Below are 6,248 nucleotides of genomic sequence, written 5' to 3'. Positions count from 1 at the left end.
AGCCCTGATAAAGGTATCACAAAACTCAGTTTCTCCATGCTGAGATGACTTACTAAACCCCATTTTCACTATGGCTAAGCTTGGCTTAAAAAGGGACCCAACTGAACCCAGTGAAAAGATTTGCTTCTAAATTTGTGGCAGTATTTTAACATAATGCTTCAGACCACTGAGATTTGCCTTCCAGCACTACCTGTCATCTCTGGTGATCTTCTGGTAATTCTCCTTTGAGTCCACTTTCATTTTAAGGTTTATTCCCCTCTCTGCTTCTTCCCAGTAACCCCATTTCATAATCCCTTCCATGACTGATTTGTATTGCCTTGAACTTCCCATGATCTTCTGCAAAGCAGCAATCAGACCTCTGCAGGCTTGTCCAACACCTGTTCCCCCATTCTCTCTTCTGCCAAGCTGCAAACGTCTCAAAAACACCCCTGTCCTTTCCTGCTCTTCCCAGACATGGTTCAGACAGAGCTGCACACCCTGACAGAGGACAGCCAAATTACACTGGTGCCATGGAAAGGATTCCCAGTGCTGATTGCAGCATTGTAAACTTTGAGGAAAGGTTTGTGAAACCTGTAACTGAAACCTGGCTCTGTGGAACCTGTAACTCACACCCCGTTGTCTTTAGGAAGATCAGGAGGACATGACAGTAATTTCTGCAGCATTTCTGCTGATTTTTTCTCAATGTTGCCTCCGAGGCACGGTAGTGAAAGACAGTTTTTAGTGTTTTATAGAAAAGTCTATACAAATTAAGTTAGGGAAGTCCCTCTTCCACATGAGATGATGTGATGTACTCTCTGTACTCCCTCTTGGTGAAAATGGGGCTGCAGCCTTTTGCAGACCCTGACCAGAAGAGACTGAACTGTTTTACAAGCACTAATTTTCCTGATTTGTGCCTCAGCAGCATGGATAAGCGCTGGAGCTGTCTCTCTTTCCCAGGTTCTCCCAGGAGTGGGAAGAGCTGTGGCCAAGGGGCTGAACACCAGAATTTTGGCCACAACCCTGGCCCTGCGTTCCCAGCCCAGGGAAGAGGCTACAGATCCAGCCTGCAGTGCTGCCCTGGAGCATCACTGTGCTCCCAACAGCAATCAGGAAGGATTTCTGCCTCATTTGAATAATGGGTTAATTAGTGCTCCTCTGCTTAAAATTGCTCTGTTTCCCAGTCCATCAAAGTCTGTGAAAGCTTTGTCATGTGTTTTATGAGGATTAGGAGGCAGCATAATTTATAGAAGATATGGAAAAATGATACAGGAAAAGGAAGAAATTATTCCAGAAAAAAAGCCATTAGCACAAACAGTAAAATCACTTTCTTTTTTTTTTTTTAAAATCTATTTTAAGAATTCATATATGTATTTTTGGGCCTCATTCTCTCTCCTAGCACCATGCAGTGCCATGGCAGGACCCAGCTCCATGACAGGATGTGCTGGGCTTGTTGTGTAAAGCCCTTGGGTGACCTGGAAGCATTCTCCTCTTATAGGGCAGGTGAAAACTGTCAGGAAACATCTGGTGGTAGGGGTGGTCAGCTCCATGAGTTTGTTCTGCAGCAACTTCAGCAGAAGAGAGGAGGAGGACCTCTGTTTGAAGGGACTCTGTAGGTGGTGCAGAGAGCACATGTACATCTTTCTTTTTTTTTTTTCCCTGAGAAATAAGTGGAGATAAATAATTCATCAGGAGAAACAGCACAGAGAGTTGAATTTGTTGCCATTCCTCACAGAGCAGGCTGTTAAAACACATAGTACTCTCTGCCAGGACCAGATGAAAACTTACTGTCTAAATCCACGAAAATATATTAGGAATCCAATTCTTTGCATGGAAACGACTGTGGGTGAAGACAATAAAATGTTATGCTATAGGAAACAAATTCATGAGGTCTTTGCATAAATGAGAATTAGCTGGTTCAGGCTGAGCACACGCTGAATCCAAGCATTGCCCTCGATCATCACTGTGAGTGCAGAGTCTCTGAGCAGAGCAGGAGCCTCGCTGCCTCCACTGGCAGGGCAGGCTCTGCAAGGCAGGGAACAAACAGGAGAATCACAGGATCATTCATTCAGGTCAGAAAATTCCTCTAAGATTAGGTTGGAAAAGTGCTCCAAAATCATTGATTCCAACTGCCAACCCATCACTGCCAAGTCCACCACTAAGCTGTATCCCCAAGCCACATCTACATGTCTTTTAAATCCCTCCAGGCATGGTAACTCCACCCTGGGAAGCCTGTTCCAGCACTTGACAACCCTTTGAAGTGAAGAAATTTTTCCTAACATCCAAACTAAACTCCCCTGGAGCAACTTGAGGCCCTTTCCTCTTGTCCTATTAGTTGCAACTTCTGAGAAGAGGCTGTGCAGGGGAAAGATCTGGATAGCAAAAGGCTCGTTGGAAGGCAGTGAGAACCCAGTATTGATAAGCACTGATCTTTGTTAAAATCTAGCCACCAACATCACTAGAATTTCTATTAATTTGAACATTCATGATATGCATACTGGCCTGTCCCTGTAAAAAGTGATGTTTATGGCAGACTCTTGGTGTGGGGCTATCACAGCTTCACCAGGACATGTGGGAGCCACTCAAGAAGACAAGAGAAGATGCTGGATGCTGATTTACCTCTGGGGATCTCTCGAACCAAAGTCCAAGCCACCCTCTTTGCACCAAAGAGTAGGACCATGGGCTGTCATGTTGTCTTTTAAGCCAAAACTTTAAAATCTGTTCTAAATTTGTCTTATCTTGCCCATCAATGACATTTCAGTCGAACAGAAGTTTGTGAAAATACCCTGATGTTGTATTTGTGGGGTGCCCCGTGACAGGAAGGAATGATGCATCTGACTCATTGTTCTTATTAGGCTAATTTATTATTTTATGATCTATATTATATTAAAGAATGCTAAACTAAACTATACTAAAGAATACTGAAAGGATACAGACAGAAGGCTAGAAGATACTAATGAAAACTCATGACTCTCTCTTCAGAGTCCAACACAGCTTGGCCCTAATTGGCCATTAAGTCAAAACAATTCACAGCAGAAACCAATTAAACAATCACCTGTTGGTAAACGATGTCCAAACACATTCCAAAGCAGCAAAACACAGGAGAAGTAAATCAGACAATTATTGTTTTCATTTTTCTCTGAAGCTTCTCAGCTTCCCAGTAGAAAATCCTGGGCAAAGAGATTTTTCAGAAAATATGATGGTGACACCCTGACACCAATTCCTGTATTTAAAATAGCTGCAGAGAAGCCAAATAACAGGAATATCTAGGGTCAGCTGGCAATCACCTGTGTTCCCAGGTATCATCCTGCTTCAGCATCTGATCACCACCTTTGCAGATGCTTTTCAGGCCAAGGCTATATACTGTTCTAACTACCCAGGGAGTTTGTCATGAGATGTCCCACTGGCAAAGAGATAAGCATATCTGAATGCATTCTAGAGGTTCCCCTCATAGCTCAGCTCATTTGCAGGTGGCCATAAAAACCTGTTTGTGAGTAACAGCTTCAGCTCTACTTATCATGGTTATACACGGACTGGTTACAGCATGAGGAAACAGAAACAGCAAGGAAACATCTTGGGAATGCCCAGTTTTCATAGCTCCCTTCTTTCTTGGCTTTGTGGTAGACTGCCAAAACTGGTACCCTGCACTGAGCATCATCTCTGGGGGTTTGTGAGGTGGGACCCTGGGCTGGTGCCAGCTGCAGAGCTGGGAGGATCAGCCCATTCGTCAGAACAAGGGATGTGGGAGTGCATCAGTCATTCCATACCCTTTACACAGGGTCAGGGATGATCTCAGGCACCAGCAACTTTCATTACCTTGAAAACCCTGGCTGACGGTCCAAGGCATGATTCCTTGTTTGCAGAGATAATGTCAATGGCTGGAATAATCCATCGACCTGATCCAAATGGAAAAGTAAACACTTTATTTCCATCCAGAGCCCTGTGTGCTAGGTTGTAGTGCTTGTGACACACTGGAGGATGAGTTCATACTCATGAAATATTTCAGTTCCCACTTCTATTGTCCTTTGCAATGGAGGCTCTCACCTATGTTTTAACTATAAAACCCTTGTGGGCGACAGATCATTCGCAGTTCTGACTCAGACCATTAAGGGCATGTTGAGAAATAACTTTCATTTCCCAGAAGACTAATTTACGTCAGCAAGCAAGAATATAATCAGAGTCATAAATCTTTGTCCATGTCCATATCTCCTGATTGCTTTAAAAATATTGGGACAATACTTTCTATACCTTAACCAAATGCAGAAATTCAGCTTGGTTTTCCTAAGATTTGCAGAGCATGGTAGTTAGGCTGGTTTATATTTGCCTCATTTCCAGCAGGCTGGGGTTAGGCATGGCCTGTAAATTATTTGTAGCTTTTTAACATTAGTGACTCCCATAATTTTACTTCATTGATCAGTTCTTTACCATAGTTGGCAACAACCCATGAGGAAATGGATGTTCTACATCAGGCAAATGGGAATTTTATTGATGTAGTATTGGGAAAGCAATAGGTATGATTAGCAAGCTTAAATGTTCATATCCTTGATGTTTGTGTGAGAGCAGTGTTGGTGTCCTCCTGCCTGCATTTACCTGGGATCTTCATATGAGTTAGAAAACCTGCTCTATTTAATATTTAGAGGGAAGCTATCTTATCCATCTAGCCCTCTATTAATATTAATCAAGGTAACCCTGTATGTGCCCTTTATTAAAATTAATGGCAAGTGAACACAAATGTTGGTGCAGGGATTCCAATAGGACTAGCAGCCAATTTTTCCCTTCCTCTGTCTCTCCACCTTCATTCCACATACTTCCTGAATGGCCACACAAATGACCAGCTGCAACAACAGTCTCTTCTGCTGATCCCATGCTAGAGGAACAGCAATTCCTTTCACTTTAGGAGGAACAAACCCACCATGAATAATCTGGTTAATAAAGGCCGTGTACTGAACTACAGCCTTTGCCCTCATGTCAGCTGTAAATCACAGAGGCACAGAGCCATTCAGGTTGGAAAGAGCTTTAAGATCACTAAGCCCAGCCCCAGCTCTACCTAGGCTGCCACTAAACCACATCCTCCAGTGCCACTTCTACACATCTTTTATATTCTCCCCCGGGATGGTGACTGCCCCTCTTCCCTGTGTCAACACCTGACAACCCTTTTGGTGCAGAATTTTTTCCTAATATCCAATCTAAACCTCCTCTGGAGCCTCTTGAGGCCATTTCCTCATCCTGTTGCTCACCTGCCTGTGAGAAGAGGCCAACTTCCCTCTTACTTTGCTCTTTTTTGGAGGGTGCTGAGATCCTCACTGAGCCTCATTTTCTCCAAGCTAAACAAGCTCCCTCAGCCTCTCCTCACCAGACTTGCACTCCAAACCCTTCTACAGCTGTGTTGCCCTTCTTTACACATGCACAAGATTTAAGACACATCAACAGCCAAAAAATCAATATCCAGAGAGGAGCCACAGCCATGTCTCTGCTGTCCTTATGTTCAGATCATGGAAAAGGAGACACGGATCCATTTATTCCAAGGGTAAACATGGCCTTTAATTAGATAAAATAGATTTCTTGTTCCTGGTTGGACAGGGTGGCATCAACCCTTTTATTGCTTTTTAAGAGTGAAGACAGACAGTCTTCCTGGTGGGCCATGTAGCAGAGATTTTTAGAGGCTTCTCCCAAAGAGCAATCATGATAATAAAGCATTGATAGCAACTTTTCATGACTCCAATTGTACGTCTGTAGAGGTAAAGATTCATAGTGTGAGGGCAGTTAAAGGAAATTTAATTCTCTATATGCCCCTCCTAAACAAATTTAACGTGCCATTTGCATTCCTTGCATTCTGCTTTGGGAAGACACCTGATTATGTTGATAAAGGTGATTCGGGCAAGAGTGTCAATCCTTTGTCAGTTATTGGGTGTCTGTAATGAGATAAATTTTCTTATTTTATTTCCTGCTCATCAATCAACCTTATGCTTGTTGGGTGTAACTGAATTTGTGTCCAACAGCAAAATGAAGATATTCATATTTACTCTAATAAAATCTTGTACCAAGGTTATATTAAACTGCACAGAAAAATGGAAATTGCTCTAAAACGTTGTAACTTGAGGTCTGCATATAGGGAAAATGCTCATTGTTCAAGCAAAACTTGCCTTTAACTTCTCATTTTTCTCCAGAGTGCACATAACAGAAATAGAAAAATGGAATGACCTGAGGCCTTTTTTTTTTTTTTTTTTTTTTTTTTTTTTTTTTTTTTTTTTTAAGGAAGGGGGGGGGGGGGG

The sequence above is a fragment of the Geospiza fortis genome, unplaced genomic scaffold (assembly GCF_000277835.1).
Source record: "Geospiza fortis unplaced genomic scaffold, GeoFor_1.0 scaffold208, whole genome shotgun sequence".
Taxonomy (NCBI): domain Eukaryota; kingdom Metazoa; phylum Chordata; class Aves; order Passeriformes; family Thraupidae; genus Geospiza; species Geospiza fortis.
This window is presented reverse-complemented; position numbering follows the sequence as displayed.